The following is a 17673-nucleotide window of genomic DNA, read 5'->3' as shown; positions in this document are numbered from 1 at the left end:
TTTCTTTCCGCGTTTCAGATCTTGAAGACGGTGGTGTAAGTGGATTACTTTCTTTTTAATTCAGTAAGTTCTTCAGTCCACCATGGAATTTTCTGATAGGGTATTTTGCGTCGGAAAATGGCATCACAACTCTTGTTTATTGTTTGTGTTATGTTAGTTATGTACGTGTCAATTTGATCTGCGCACAATGAGTCGATGTTGACTGTGTCTAATGACATTTGTTCAAAGTCTTCTTTTAGTTTTGTGTCAAAGTTTTCCCAGTTGGTACGGTCAGTATTATATATAAAAGTTGTTGTCGAGATCTTCTTTTTTAGCCTTTCCTGATTGAGATTGATTTTAAATTCTATAGCGTGATGATCTGAAGATGGGATGACGTTCTGGTTTACTTTCCAGTCTGTAATGTTTCTCGATGTGTTTAGTGTTGTCATGGTAAGGTCAATTATAGAGGTTCTTGTTTGTCCTTGTGCGATCGTTTCAAATGTTGGTTCATTTCCTTGGTTACAAGTCACTAAATCATTTGCAATGGCAATATCATACACTTCTTCACCTCTTTCATTGTTCCTTGTGGAGCCCCAGGTTGTGTGCCATCCGTTAAAATCACCACATATGACGTGTTTTTCTCTTTTGTTATTTTTAACCGACTTCCAAATCCCAAAGGAGGAGGTTATCAATTCGGTTGTATGTTTTTTTTTTTTTTTTTTTTTTTTATTTTTTATTTTTTATGTTTGTTACTCCATATCTCCGTCATTACTGGACCGATTTTGAAAATTATTTTTTTGATTGTATGTATATGCATACAGATTGGTCCCGTTTTTGTCAAAATCCAGTTCTGATGATGGGATCTATGAGGAATCGACGGAACTCCTCAAATCTTAAAGGCATACATATGGTGATTTTTGTGTTTTTATCAACAAATCAAGCATATACATTCAAAAACGTGACATTTGATGAAGTGGAACTGCTGATGATGATCAGAACGGAACTCTTCAACGACGCATAGTTCACGTTTATCGATTTGTCCTCTTCGTTATGTTTGTTAAGCAAGTTTAGTTTTTAAGCCACATTTATGTCAAGCTCGAGTTCTGATGATGGGATCCATAAGGAATCGAGGGAACTCCTCAAATCTTAAAGGCATACGTATAGAATTTTTTGTATTTTCATCATAAAATCAAACATTTACATTAAAAACTGTCGCATTTGATGAAGTGGTACTGCTGATGATGATCAGAACAGAACTCTTCAACGACGCATAGTACATGTTTGGTGATTTCGAATTTCGATTTTGACTTGGACTGGGACCCGGACTCATACCCGGATCCGGTTCGGACCCGGACTCGGACCCGGACTCGGACCCGGACTCGGACCCGGACTCGGACCCGGACCCGGACTTGGACCGGGACTCGGACCCGGACTCTGACTCAGAGACCCGGACCTTGACCCGGAAAACCCCTATGTTACTTAAACTAAATAAACCGCTATGATTACCTACCATAAAATGTAGGTATAAAGTATGATGATGCCAAACCCCTCCCGCTCAAACCCCCGTACACCGCACCGCATGCTCCGTTAAGTGGGTTAGGTTAGGTTTGAACTGCGATCCTCACAGAACCGAACAAAAATGGGTTAGGTTTGGTTAGAACTGCGAGCCTTACAGAAACGAAATGCTACTAGAAAAATGGGTTTGATTAGGCTCGAACTGCGATCCTCACAGAACCGAACTGCTATCAGAGAAATTGGTTAGGTTAGGCTAGAACTACGACCCTTACGGACACGAAATGCTACTAGAAAGTACTGTTTTTACCTCCTTTTCTACATAGTGCACCATCTACCATAATCTTTCACCGGGCCCCATAGAAGTCGGTTTTTTTTTCTTAAAAATTATGTAGGAACTGTTCCAGGTGGGGTAGAGTACGTGAAGGATCTTCGCCAGGTTCTACATAGATAGAGGTAAGCATGATTTTATTATTTTCAAGTGATAACTGCACTGTTGAGAAATTGGTTGTTATATGTTGCGTGAGTCCAAGGTAAGTGCCCAATTTTTTATTTATTGCAATACATGCTTTGGTTCTGTTGGTGGCGTCTGATTGTTGGTATAAGTCATATCCATTAATGGAGCTTAATTTATTATTTTTGCCAACATATGGTTCTGATATCATGATTATATCATGTTCTTTTTCAGCGATATTATGCTTCATTTCTTTGGTTGCTGCATAACCACGTCCAAGATTACACTGTAATACTGTGAGAGTGGATTTTCTTTGTTTTGTACCTTGTGGGGGGCCCTTAACAATATCGTATTGCCGCTCGTGCTATTCGGTCCCATTTTTGCCATTCCGGGCAAGTCTGGCTATAGGCTGGGTGATCATGTTGGTTTCCATTGTCTTTACAGTTGGTGCAGCATGGTGTGGCTGTGTTTCTTGGACAGCTTCTGGTATCATGTCTCTCTGCACAAAAGCCGCATCGCATTTCTGAGCTGCATTCCGTTGCACGATGTCCATAGCCCAGACAGTGGTAGCACTGCAGAACTGGTGATTGATCAACAGCTCGTACCGATTGATATCCAATCCGCACTTTTTGATTTTGCATAGCCGCCCAGACTTGTGGACTTGTTTCAACAATGACATTTTTGATTGCAGCATTTCTTCCTCTAACACTGCGTATATATTTGATGTGAATGTCTTCTTTTTTGATAGTCCCCAGGATTCTGTGGTTCTGTTTGTTTAGAGCATCAACAATCTTTTCACTGGCGTATTCTGGGATAACCCCAATAATTTTTACTGTGGGGTTCTTAATTTGAGGCGTGTCTACAGTTATTCCATTTGTTTTTTGTCTAATAATAGAGCTTAGCTTTTGTTGGTCTTGTTCTGAGTCACATAAGATGACCACCTTCTTTTTCTTCGTCGCCCGAATTCCTTGCACTCCTATGCCTATTTCCGCGATGTTGACTTTTTGTTTTATTTCATTGATGATATCGTCTCCTTCAGTGTTTGGATCCATTGACTCTAGTATAACAGCATAGCTGGTGGTTTGGACATTTTTTAAGCTTGTAAGATGTGCAGTTTCAGAGCTAGACTGTACTTTCGTTGGTTTAGACGATTGTGGGCTCGTGCTAGTGGCACGTGTTGCAGCTGCATATGAGATAAATTTTCGGTGTTGCTCCTCCGTTTGCTGGCCGTCTGGCTTGCTTACATATTCATGTGGAAACGGCGCTGCAGAGGTGGGGCGAATTGTCTGTAGTTGTCTTATTTCTTTTTTGAGGTTAATCATTTGCTCTTGGATCTCATTTATGTGTGAGAGACCGCTTGTTTGCATTATACCAATTTGCTTTTGTAGCTCAGTAATTGGTTTTCTTACCTCTATTTCCAGAATGTTTTCAATGTTGTTGCAGTTAAGTTCTTGGTCCACAGGTTTACATTGGGTAAGGATGTTTGGAAGTTTTTTGACCATATGTATTTGTTGCTCCATCAGAGCAAGTATGGCGCGTTTGTTTGACGCATTGAGGTATTTTTGACCAAGAAGTTCGCTGGTCAGATTTGCTATCTTTTCTGTTACGTCTGAATACGTTTGTAAATTGTCGATGACGGCATATTTTATCTCGGTTACTCTTGAGTCCTCTTTTTCATTGCCCTCATGTTTATATTTTTGCTTCTTGCTATTGTTGGTGATGGTGGCGAAATCTGGTGTGTGCATACTTTCTGTGGTTTCAGACAGAACAGTTGGTTGCTCTTGGTTTGGCCAGTCTTTATTAATTGGGGTGCATTGTTCCAAAGTAAGCACACTTATCTGTTCAGCGTCTTCTGTATCTGGATCAAGAATAAATGTTAGGTTGGCGGGGTCCTCTAGGTCACAGTTATTAGGGCGCAGTGACAGATCTGCATCTTTAGAATCCCTGGTAAACTCGTCAGGTAATTCTGAGGACAGCCCCTCTGATGAGTGGAGTTTTCTATGAGAATTAGGCGGGGTGCGTAACATTATTTATAACTTGTAACTCAAGTAAACAATATGTATGACAGGAGGAAACAATTTTCTTACGCACGCATTTTACCGTTTGGCCGTAGATACTACGTCTAGATAATATTAGTACGTTTCACAGCTTTGTAATTGTTCATAGATATCACAATTTTTCACGTATTTATCACTATTTTCCGATATAATTATTTATTTTACGCAATAACAACAAACATACGTGACATTGGCCGTAATACTTACTCACTCCGTTATACTATGCTCTTTGATTAAACCTCCGGAAGTCGTATGCACAACCAAAGGTTGGCGACGGCTAAGCAGCAGTGTTGCTAGAGTAAAAATATGTGACGTTTCCGTGACATCGATAGCCGTTAACGCGGGTTTCGCGTGCACCGTGCAAAACACCGCCAAAGCTTAAGGGACATTTATCTAAAACTCTATTTAGTTCTAAAAAAAATCTCGCGATAACTAAACTATGCATGACAAAATGTCATCATTTATATCAAATTTCTATGAAAATAAAAATATGTCTTTAGTAATGATCTATCTAGCTTTGTTCTGTTCAAGTGTATTTGTAACTGTATTTGTAAACCAGTACCGACAAATGTAATAATTGTAATAAATATAAGTGGGTACAGCCTAAACACAGAATAAATAATAGTACTAGGTACAGAACACTTACTCTCTAACAAAACGCGTCTGATACGATCAGGACAGATTTATAAAAAGCGTTTTTCAATTAAAATGCATGACAAAATCGCTTACCTTCTTTCTAATGATAAAAAAAATTAACGATAATTGGTTGGACGTTGGACGCCGGGCACTGTCGATGTCGGTTGGTTTTAAATGACATCTGAAAACATCAAATCTCCGATAGGTAGAGATATTACATTTTGTGCCTCTTTCTACTTAAAAACTGTAAGAATCTCTTGGCCGGACTATTAGCGGATGATGCTGGACCTATCATACGGCGTTGCATGAACAAGATATTTCCTTTGGCAGGATTGGTCCTTAGGACAGTTAGGACCCAAGGATGGATTCAAGAAGTGGAGCCACCGAGATTTTTAATGTAAATTTTTAGGGGGGGGGGGGCTTGATCTTGATATCTGTATCATTTAAGCTACTAGGCCAAGTTTGGTATCGTTTTCGTATAAATTGGGGGTGCCGAATTCATTTCTGATATCAGAATGACACGATTCCGAAGTAATAATAAAACTTACATAAAATATGAAAAAAATACTTTTTTTTAAATTCCTCTTCACGCTTAAACTGCTGAACCAATTTAGTTAAAATTTGGTACAAAGATAGTTTGAGTTCCAGGGAATAACAAAGCAAACTTTTAATCTCAAAAATCATCCATTAAGGGTGTGAAAAGGGAGGAAGAAATTTGTATGGGGATTCAATAACCGCTGAACCGATTTCGATAAAACCAATGCTGCCAAAGGAAATCTCTTGTTCATGCAACGCCGTGGTTGACCTTTTTATGCTCTGAGCACACTCAACTATATATATAAATACCAATTAAAAATAATAGGTTGGTAGGTACACGAAAACTTTGGTAAGTATATATATAAAAACAAAAGAATAGCATTTTAAATAATTAGGTAATAGGTATTAGGTATAGTTCCGTATGTTTAAGTAAGTAAGTAGGTATTAAAATCTGAACTTTATGTCCATACAATTGTGTGAAATAGTAATTAAATCCACTTACGCAACTGACGACGTCTGTTTCCTTTGAAAACTTGTTTCGACCAAAAAAAACGAAAAATTAACGACAGCAAAAACTGATACCAACTATCAAAAATTATAGGTACCTATATTTATCCGTCAAAACATTATTCCTGCGAATTTGGTGGTTTACATTCAATAAAATAATTGTCTCCCTAAATACATGTCGAACTACAATACTATGTCTCCATTCCAAAGGGGCGTATCTCCATACAAGTTTTATATGACATACGGCATTTTACTCTAAGAAGGTTCCACGTCTACCACATGTCCTAGAGACCGCATAACCTCAATACTGGTAACCCAGTGTCGAAAAAAACTGGGCTCGTCAACCAAATGTCCCAGTCCTATTTTATACGTTAAATACGGACGCGACGGTAGTCCGACTGTGGTTCGAGTTATCGGGCGGTCTTAACGTGATTACCTACTTTATTAGACACAGATGTCTGTAAACGATACCATAATATAATGTTTCAAAATAAAGGAAAAGTCGTACTAATCCTGACGTATCTTTTTAATAGGGGAACACCGGCTAAATGACTTTTCGATCGGCGTTTATCGGTCACCGATTTTCCTCTTGGCAAGGGCCCTTTTTCACCACTGTGGCAATTGTTATCTGACAGTGATAATGCACTGTACATTGCTGGTCTAACAAGTAAATAATTGTCGGTAATACGTACTGTCCTTACCCATCGACTCTACATTTTCGGGTAGGCAGAAAATTAACAGCTTTTCAGGTGTCAATTGTCAGCGTGGAGAAATAAGCGCCAGATTTGTGGTCGGTATTATGCAGTGAACTAACGCGGAAGTCCAGCTGTCAGTATCACTTTACTAAAAGCCACAAATCACTATCAAAACTCAACAACATCATGCTCTACGGGCACACTTTTGATGGCTCCTCTACACGATGGCCCAGCGCCGGCCACTCCAAGGGACGCAGCCATGCGGTAGAATGAGATAGCAATATCACTTGCTCCCTCTAACGCATAAATGCGTCCCTTGGAGTGGCCGGCGCTGGCCCATTGTATAGAGGAGCCATGATGGAAGCTATTTTTCAAGAAGTCTGTCGACCTGTCGGACATTCGGTACAGCCGTGTGTCCACCTATTAGCAGTTGGAATTGACAAGTAACGTGACCGCAAATTGTAGGTTTCCGAGACTCTTTCAACAGTTAGGTACAGGGCTATAACCGCGAAAATCGAAGTTCGCAAAATGCGGGCATTTTTCTCTGTCACTCTAATTACGCCTTCATTGGAGTAAAAGAGAAAGATCCCCGCAATTTGCGAATTTCGGTTTTCACGGTAGCCCCCCTGTTCGGTATATATAGGTAGGTACAGTTCGATAAGATGTACAAATGGGGATGTCAGCTGCTCCCATTGGGAATTGGTACCTGCTGTTTGAGCCGTTCTGAAATTCTTTTAATACTTTATAATTATTATTGTTAATAGGATTTCGGATTTCTTTAGAATGGCTTAATTTTCTTTAGGATGACTCTCGCCACTCGGCTATAGTATAGTATCTTCTTCTTCCTGGCGTTATCCCGGCATTTTGCCACGGCTCATGGGAGCCTGGGGTCCGCTTGACAACTATTCCCATCATTTGACGTAGGCACTAGTTTTTACGAAAGCGACTGCCATCTGACCTTCCAACCCAGAGGGGAAACTAGGCATTATTGGGATTAGTCCGGTTTCCTCACGATGTTTTCCTTCACCGAAAAGCGACTGGCAAATATCAAATGATATTTCGTAGGCTATAGTATAGTATATGGGCACATAATAAATAATAGTACCTACTATACGTCAGAGTTTCATAGGAGACCGGGGGCATTTTTGGAGAATTTAACCGGCTAGGATTGTAAGGTTTCTAGGGCGATCTCCGAACTTTTGTCAGGATATTCAAATATTTTATATGACAACTCATCTTGGTCTAACTCTAACATGGCCAAGATGACAAGATGTCATATTTTCATACAAAGTATGCGTTTCTGATGGTGAAGCTTCCACACTTTGTCATTGAAAATTGTATACAGAGTTACCTTGATACGATCCTATATCATGAAAAAATCAAAATATTTTTTTTTCATTTGACTAGAATCCTTTTTTGTATTGGCAGTACCATTTGGTCCCAAGGACGTGGTTTTAAAAAGAAAACTGGTTAAAACCAGCCAGTATCCTGACCAATATAACTTTGCTGCCCGCCAAATGACACCCACGAATTAAATATACGAAAATCCGTAGCCACATCCGTGATTCGACGGCAAAATTAAAGTGGTATTTTGAAATGAACGGGCTTCGTATTTCGAACGCTTGTCCATCAGTCACTCAAAATAAAGCCAGTAATGGCCGGTATAATGTGAACTCCAAATACGAATATTTATTACCGAAGTCAAGGTCAACACTTAAAATGGGTTTGTGGAAACTAATTGGTAAATGAGAATACAACGTCAGGTTTGAGGCTGTATTTTGGTTGTTTGTTGCTATTTTTGTATGGGGGGTTCGTTGAACTGTACTATGGTTTATCTGAAGTTGAGGTTTTCTTCTTTAAAAACAAACATCTATCTATATATATAAATGCAAGTGTCCTGACTGACTGACTGACTGATTCATCAACGCAGAGCCAAAACTACAAAAGCCAGAAAGTTGAAATTTGCACACCAGATTGCATTTATAAAGTGTACAAGAGATAAGAAGCGATTTTGAGAAATTCAACCCCTAAGGGGGTTAAAAAGGGGATGAAAGTTTGTATGGGGTGAAAGATTTCTTTTAAGCTAGGAATTTGAAACTTCGTATAAAGATATATTATTAAAATAAAAGAAAACTAATTTCAGCGTTTTTGAAAATTCATCCCCTAAGGTGGTGAAAAAGGGGTTGAAAGTTTGTATGGATATCAAAAAAAATTTCGAGTGGTGGACTTGAATCTTTGTATTTAGGGATATTATTAGAAGACAGGAAAAGTAATTTCAGCGTTTTGTAAAATTCATCCCCTAACAGGGTTAAAAAGGGGTTGAAAATTTTAATCCATTACCAATGCTTTGAAACTTCTTAGAAAGGCATAATAGCCGATTACAAAAAAAAATGATTGCAACGTTTTTGGAAATTCAACCCCTAAGGGGTTTAAAAAGGGGATGAAAGTTCGTCTTCGGGTGCAAATTTTATTTTAAGCTAGGAACTTGAAACTTTGTAAAAAAGTATCAAATTCAAATACAAGAAAACTAATTTCAGTGTTTTAGAAAATTCATCCCCCAAGGTGGTGAAAAAGGGGTTGAAAGTTTGTATGGATATCAAAAATTTTTTCGAGCGCGGGACTTGAATCTTTGTATTTGGGGATATTATTACAAGACAATAAAAGTAATTTCAGCGTTTTGTAAAATTCATCCCCTAACAGGGTTAAAAAGGGTATGAAAGTTTGTATGGGGTTAAAGTTTTCTTTTGAGCTAGGAATTTGAAACTTCGTTAAAAGATATATTATTAAAATACAAGAAAACTAATTTCAGCGTTTTTGAAAATTCATCCCCTAAGGTGGTGAAAACGGGGTTGAAAGTTTGGATATCATACATTTAAAAGGGGATGAAAGTTTGTCTTGGGGCGTAAAAAGCTAGGAACTTGAACTTTTTGCAAAAAAAAAGGTATTAAATTAAAAAACATGAAAACTATAATTCAAGCATTTTTGAAAATCATCCCCCAAGGTGATGAGAAAGGGGTTGAAAGTTTGTATGGAGATCAGACATTTTGTGAGTGCGGAATTTGAATCTTTGTATAAGGGCATAGAATACAAGAAAAATAATTTCAGCAACCAACATCAAAATCCACTTGACTTAAAACTTCATACAACTTGTTAAAAAAGAAAAGTACTTAATTTCAACATTGCTTGGATATGAAAATTATAGGTATTAAAGATGTAAAATGTTGAAGATAAGATTCCACGCGGACGAAGTCGCGGGCAACAGCTAGTTTATGAATACATCCTTTATTGGGTACCTAAAGATTCTACTCAATTTTTGATCTCATTGCTCTTAAAGAAGACGAATTAAGACAGTGAGGTAGGTACTAGGTATTAAAGTTTATTAAATTTCTAGGTCTTTTTATAATCGTAATAGTCAATTGCTTATCCTAGGTCTTCCCCGTCGATAGTCACCGATTCTGGCAAAGCGATGGCGTATAAGTAAATAGGTAGGTATTAGATGACATAAGATAATCTCAATCAGTATGGATATGATGGTCATTCTTGTCTACGTGACAGCGTGACAAAACGGTGTCCGTCACTTTCTATCCCACGGTTTTAAAAAGCTTCTGTTATTTTATCACGTGGATAAAGATGGATAAAGCTATCCATAATACTCCGGCGGGGGTGTACTGAAATACTAAACAGTTAAACACAATATACCATTAAACTGTGTATCATAAAGAATCCCAAGTAGGCAGGCAACAAGAAATACCATATTGCCAGTGCCACAAACCAATAAAGAATTATATGTAAGAACATTATCAAAATAACGAAACCCTATTGGCCGCCGAAAATCTACCTGGCATTCTAAACACCCATTGCTCAAATCTAAATTAAAAAAAAAAACAATCAATGTTGCCAGAAAATGGCGCTAGCGTCAACAGATACGTAAAATTAGTACGCGCTGAATGTAGTTCCATTTTCGGCCACACGATCAGATAACTTTGTGTTGCATACTTAGACGTTTTATTTCAAGAAAGCGTAAATTTTAATCAAAATGCCGCTTTAAATATAGAGAAATAAGGTCTAAGTTTGATTGGGAGGTAGTTTCGACGCTGGCGCACCGCCGAGAGGGCCCGAAATTAACCGAAATCGTCCGAAAATAGCCGAAGCCGCCGAAAGAGTAACCATGACCTTACCCGCGTGCTCTTGACTTGAGTGTGGTGTGTTTGTGTGTGTGAGTAATTCGGGCACTTTGAGTGCTCGTTTTTTGTCGGCAAAGAATATGTTCACTCAGAAGTTTCATATTTTTAGGGACTCGATGTCTCTATCATTTTTATGGCCCTGATCTAAACTCATTTACCTATAGCTTAGGTGCCTCATCTCATCATTAATTCAGCCATCTGGGATTGCCATAGGTCAGGATTCTTAGTCCTTTGTCCGGATTTGGGGGGGGGGGGATTTAATGTGTCAGGATTTTTTATAAACCTTTATTAACCACTAGAAGCTAGCTAGGGGCATTTTTGGAGAATTCACAGGGATTCTCAAGGATTTTAGGGTATGTTTGATGTCCAAACATTTCTCAGGAATGTCAGGATTAGAGATGCAACGGATAGTTGTTTGGCTGGATACGTACCGGATATTCGGACTGACCAACGGCGAATATCCGGTATCCGGCCGCCGAATATTCGGCCAGCGGAACTATACCTACATTTCGGTTTTTCAGGTGCGCATTCTGCAGGTTTGACCTGTTTCCTAGTGAACTTTCGCGCGGACTCATTTCTAGGTTCGAAATGAGTGCGCGTGCAAGTCGTTGGTTCGATTTTCATACAAAATTCAATCAAAGCTCATTAAGTAACTACACACTATTAGTACATAAATATTTCCGCATTTATCTTCCTTCGAATATTCGTTTGCGCGAAATTAACAGGAAAACAATGTTTCATACAGAAATCATGCAAAAATTATAGTTAAATTTTCATCAATTTTACGTATGTGTGTGTCACAAATGTCGTGTACAGATACATTTGCGACGTTGCCATACCATTTCCGACGTTGCCGGGCTGACCACGGCGCGAATTTGGAGTGCCGTCATGTTTAGTGCAATTTTGTTGACACTGACGTTTGACAGGTACTTAATTGACCTAAGCGAGATTAAGTACCCGAAGTTCGTCAACTTAGCTAAGAACTATCATGGCGTGTTATGCAAACAGTCGCTTTTTTGCTTACAAACGGAAGATTCCCGGTTCGATCCCCAGTCATTGTATGCTGGAACATAACTTATAGTATTTTTGTTACATCTAAATTTCGTATTGTTTTTTTATTTTTATTTAATTTTTCTTATTATCATAAACCGATTGATTACGTATGGGCTACACGGCTACACGTATGCGTTTATTTTTGACAAAGAAAATTAGAAATTATACTCTACCTAATCTCTCTTATTTTTACCCGACTACGGCAACGCAAAAGGAGGGTTATGATTTTTACAATCAGGACATCCTCACTGCAATAAAAAAGAAATGTATAAAATTTCCTGTGGTTAAAAATAATGGATTATGTCTATGAATGAAAAACACAATTATTACTATAGTTTGTTTTTTTTTAGCATTAGAAATAAGGTAAACAATCTTGACGTGTCTTTTAATTTAAAAACACATTTTAAAAATAAGTTACGGCAAATATGTAACAATTATAAATCAAATACGATCATTTATATTCTTCTGCTTTCATAAGTAATAGTTTTTGATTTTTAAAAAGCGTTTAAATCTGTGTGCCTAGCCAAGATGCCTGTCGTTCGCTCCGTAGCGAACGTTAGGGTAATACCTCTCTCTATCACTCTGTCATATTAATGCGACAGACACGGTTGCGCTTCGTTCGCTACGGAGCGTACACCATTGGCATCTTGGCTAGGCACCCTGGTCCGCTGGAAAGCGAAACACATACGGAACGCGTTTCTATTACCCAATACAGTGGCCAGCTGCAGATTCGGTTTTAAAGTTAACTAAACCTAAACCTGGGTGCCTAGCCACGATGCAGGCTAGTAGAGTTCTCTTTCACCTTCAGCAGAACTGGGAGATCCAAACCTACCTACTTTTCAACTAATAATCTCAAGAATCAGTGCATGATTCAAATTTTACCGGTCGCCGTGGTAAGACCTAGGATTCACCATATCGGTGTTGGTAAAAGCCCGAAGTAAACTAGTAAGATTTAACATTTCGATCGGCATCGGTAAAACCTAGGTTTTACCGGTAAATCCTAGGTTTTGCCGTACTTCGGGCTTTTACAGTAACATATATATATAATAATTGCTCGTTTAAAGGTAAGATAACACAAAGGAGAAACAAAAAGAAATTACTTACTCGCACCAGTCTTGAACCCCAATCCTCTTGCACGTATTTCCACGAACATACCGTTACGCTATTGCAACATACTTACGTTGTGTGAAATTGTCTACTACAAGGATCACGGAAACACTGTTTGCATGTGTGAGTAATAGTAGGAAAAAGCGTGACAGCAACATTCCGTCGAATTAAAAAGGTGGTTTTTGCACAATGAAGTATTCAATGTTTATTTTAATAGTTCAATATTTATTAAAAGAGTGCGCGAAACATACTTTTAAGTATACAAATACCATGACCATTTCACAAAAAAATAAAACCTGAAATTTTGCAAAAGTGGTGCCATCTAGCGAGAGTTAAGTTTTGAGTAACCTAGGCGAACCACCTTAAATTGTTTTAAAATAATAAACACGTCCGACAATGACCGTGTCTGTTTCTTAAATCCAATTAGTTTACTCCGAAATCAAGCAATGTTACTACTATCCGGTATCCGGCCGGATAGTTGGTCACTAACTGGTATTCAGCCGGATAGTAACCGGATAACCGGTGCATCTCTATCAGGATATTCCAAATTTTCATAGGTATGACAACTCATCTCATTTTATTTCCCCAGTCGCGTCTGTACACTTATTCCTCGCTCAATTGGGATACTTTTTGTCGACTGCACACTCACACATACGCGCCGCTGTGTGCATTTGTGTATTTTTCGCGCTTTGGGCAATGCACTCCGGCGCACAATGCCACTGACCTTGGCCAATGCAGCTGCGTGAGCTGTTTCGTAAAAACGAATTTGATTTTTGACTGGATTTCGATTCGAAAAGTTTCAGAATGCTTTTCGAAATGTTTAGAAAAATTTATAAACTGAAAAAATAGATACCTATGATATAGTAAAGAAAAAGTTGCGGGGGCACTGAGAACTCTATATGTATTATTTATTTATTTAGGTACAAATGTTCTCTGGCAAAGTATGGAAGTGTCACATACCCCCTTAATCTTTAGTACTTACGACGACTATTTCAGTTTATAATATTAATAGTGTGACTACAAATTCAAATATGTATGTATATATTTGATTTTTCCCCAAATTGTATCGAAATTTTTTCCGACAAACTTTTTCTAAGGTACACAAAAAATACCATGCTAGTGAATTAGTTATTCTGTGCTAGTGATTCTAGACCGAAGACTTGAAAAAATGAATGATGCCTTTTAATAGGCTTTTGAACCTGGAGTAACACATTTTCACTAATATGACATATGACGAATATCCTCACTCTACCTAATTACTTGCCTCAGGGGCCTATTTTAGATTTAAGCTAGTTATAATTTCGTTTGTACCACTGTATATATATTGTATGTAAATAAATGAAAAAAAAAATATATAAAAAAATTACTTGATGACCTATCTGGCCTACTGGGTATTGAGTCTGCCTAATATGAAGGCGGCGTATACGGCCAAAGTGCCAAAAATATGTATACACGATACATGAAGGTGTACATATTTTTGACACTATGTCCGTGTCGATATTTACCTTGACTGTACAAATTTGACAAGACTGCAGCCGGACTGTAAATTGATACCATGAAACTTTGTAGTTTAAAAGTAATTAACATTTAACTCTACATTTTTGCGCACAAAAAGGAGAACGCCAGCGAATTAGTCGGTTTTCAACGAAAATGCCCAGTCAAACTAATGTCTGCGGCGCATGCGACCATGTTTATTTTTAAAATATGGCTGTGGCTGAAAATGCAGTCAATCTAGCGTTAGGGAGTTTTGAAATATTAAGGTCGAGTCAGGCGTGTCTCACTCCGCGATTTCGTCGCTTTGCTACAGGTAGCTAAAAGTACATCCGTTCGGCCCCAATTTTGGGGTTTGCCATAAGCCGCGCGTGGCGCAGTCGCCACCTAGCGGCCATATCTGTGCTGATCGTAACAGAAGCGTTTTGTTAGAAAGTGAGTCTTCTGTACTTAGTACTATTATTTATTCTGTGGTCGAGTAGAAACCTAATTTTATTAACCGACTTCAAGAAAAAGGAGGATAGTGTGCAAAGGTGCTAAGCCGTTAACGGCTTAGGTCCACTTGCACCATCCCACCATGCCGGGGTTAAGCGGTTAAACCGTTCACCTAGTGTCAAATTGTACGGGTAACCATGGTAGCTGCAGGTTTAACCGGTTAACCCCGGGCTAGTGGAATGGTGCAAGTGGCGCTTAGCACCTTTGCAAACTAACTTCTGGGGGGGGGTCACTTTTCTTTGCTGACTGTACATACAGCAACACTCCTAACTATACATGTACTTCGATGGACCTTATTACAAAAGCCATAAGGTATAAGGTGCACCGATATACAGTTGTGTCGCTTAACTTCAAACTCTGATAATTCGACCATCTCAGCAAATATAGTTGGTCAAGCAAATCTTGTCAGTAGAAAAAGGCGCGAAATTCAAATTTTCTATGGGACGATAACCCTTCGCGCCTACATTTTTTAAATTTGCCGCCGTTTTCTACTGACAAGATTTGCTTCACCAACTATATCTATCCCTATTACTTTTTCTTAATACCAAAATAGCATAACATGACAGATGGATTTACCCGAGGTTGAAGTTAAGCGACACCCCTGTACATCGGTTAAGTGTGGTACACTTACTTGAACTCTAAACTTTAAAAGTAGCTTGCCCTTATCGCGCTGTCCAGGCAATAAAAATTCCTAACCACAATTACGTACCACGCGATTCTGACGCCCTCTGTCAAAACAATGGAATTCCATAGTTTTCCTATAGGAGTATACTTCTTTTTAGAATTAAAGCTGTTCCCATGAGCTTCACACGCGATGGACCCCCGAATTGTACACATATTTGGTTCAAAGTTTAAAAACCGGCCAAGTGCGAGTCGGACTCGCGCACGAAGGGTTCCGTACCATTACGCAAGGAAAGGCAAAAAATCTCGTGTAAACTTCTACCTTATAAGATTTATTGCGTACATAACTATTACTTGCATGCATGTAACGTAAGTAAATCTTGTGGTTTTCTAAACACTAGCGCAGTGGTGGGCAAACTTTCTTCATGGGGGGCCAGAAAGTTTAGGAAATTTAAGTGGAGGGCCGGAATAGGGTATTTTCCTACTAGTCAAATCAGTTACTTTTTTAGAACTGTCAAAACGATTTGTTAATATGGAATTTATATGAAACATTACATCGTGACGTCACGGTCAACTCACCTACTTTTTATACTTCTATCCGATTTATTAAATAGAACTTGTGTTTAAAAATAAATTTTATCTGTGTTTTTCTAATAATCATCTGGTACTTTATTTCATGCATGGTGTAAAATAATTTATTTTAAATACAGTATAATACCCTATTGTAGCCAAAATTTATTTTGATTTGTGATAATCGTGCTGGGCCAATGCCATATAGCCCATATACTAATTATTTCATAGGACCGGCGGCGGGCCGGATAAAATCCATTCGCGGGCCGGAGATGGCCCGCGGACCGTACTTTGCCCACCACTGCACTAGCGAGTAACTTACCGTATAAGATTTGCTATAAGATTATAATTATGAATTAAGCAAAACATTAAGTATGAGTCCATATCACGGAATAATATTATACTTCCTGTTTTTGTGCAAATGCAATTAATTAGAATAAATTAATCTTCGTAGGTAAGATTGCATAATTTCGCACTTATACGCTACTAGGTAAGTACTTCAAAGTCGTATAGGGTATTTGACTGTATTTGAAATAAATTATTTTACACCATGCAAGAAATAAAGCTCCAGAAGATTAATACAGAAACGTAGCAGTTATTTTTAGACACAATTTCTATTTAAAAACCCATATGAAACTGTAAAAAGTAGGTAATTTGATATAGAGTAGGTAATCCATAGTACCAAATCGTTTTGACATTTCGGAAAAAGAAAGTGATTTGACTACTTAGTAGTCATATAGCCTATTATGCCCAATTATAAATCAAATAGCACATTAGGAGCATTCCATCGTTACATAAGGGACATTCGGACCCATTTTTCCAACTTTCCCAGCCTGGTTCTTTTTACACGACTGCTCAAAAAAAAAAGAGTGTATTGTTTTTTGGCTTGCCTTTTTATAGTGTAATAATGATATGATCTTAAAGCTGCTTGGTATCTTAATAAACTGGTTAATTTACTTTTACTTAATTTACTATAATACGCAAGTCGAACAAAGTAATTCGGAAATATGTAAAGCAAATATAGATGGTCAAGCAAATCTTGTCAGTAGAAAAAGGCGCGAAATTCAAATTTTCCATGCGACGATATCCTTTCGCGCCTACATTTTTTAAATTTGCCTCCTTTTTCTACTGACAAGATCTGCTTGGCCCAGTATATTTCGTAAGCGACTCGCATGCAAAATACGAGTATGCAAATACTTTGTCCTAAAGTGTCATTCTATAGAACTTGCTAACTATGTACACAAAAGTCACTAGTAAATTCATCATTCAGAGACAATTTCAATATGGCGGTTTGTTTACATAGTTAGCAAGTTCCATAGAATGACACTTTACAAGTAGACATTGTTCAAAAAACTAGATCTATGAAAAACTTACCGTTTTCATGGAATGCTCCATTAAAGGATGATTCACGCTGTGTGCCAGTCTCGGCCCGGACCCGGATGGTTCTAGAGTGTCATCCTTAAGTACTTAAGGGACCCACAGATTACCAGTTCGCCGGACGATATCAGTTAAACGCAAAAGGTAACAGTTCCGAATAACTGACAGGCTGATGTCATCCGGCGAACAGGTAAGTGGGCCCCTTAACAGTCAAAGTCAAGCATCAATCACGACGACAACATTTCGTTTTGACTCTCAGACCTAGTGATTTTAATAACAGGATCTGTGAGTGTCAAAAGTGATGTTTTTGATCGAAGAAATATCAGATCTGATTCATATTCAGTTATTAAAATCAGAATACGCCTGTCTACCGATGTTTCTGCTACAAATCTGGAAAC

This window comes from Cydia fagiglandana, chromosome 21 (genome assembly GCF_963556715.1).
Source record: "Cydia fagiglandana chromosome 21, ilCydFagi1.1, whole genome shotgun sequence".
In the NCBI taxonomy this organism is placed as follows: Eukaryota; Metazoa; Arthropoda; class Insecta; order Lepidoptera; family Tortricidae; genus Cydia; species Cydia fagiglandana.
Note: the sequence above shows the minus strand (reverse complement) of the source record.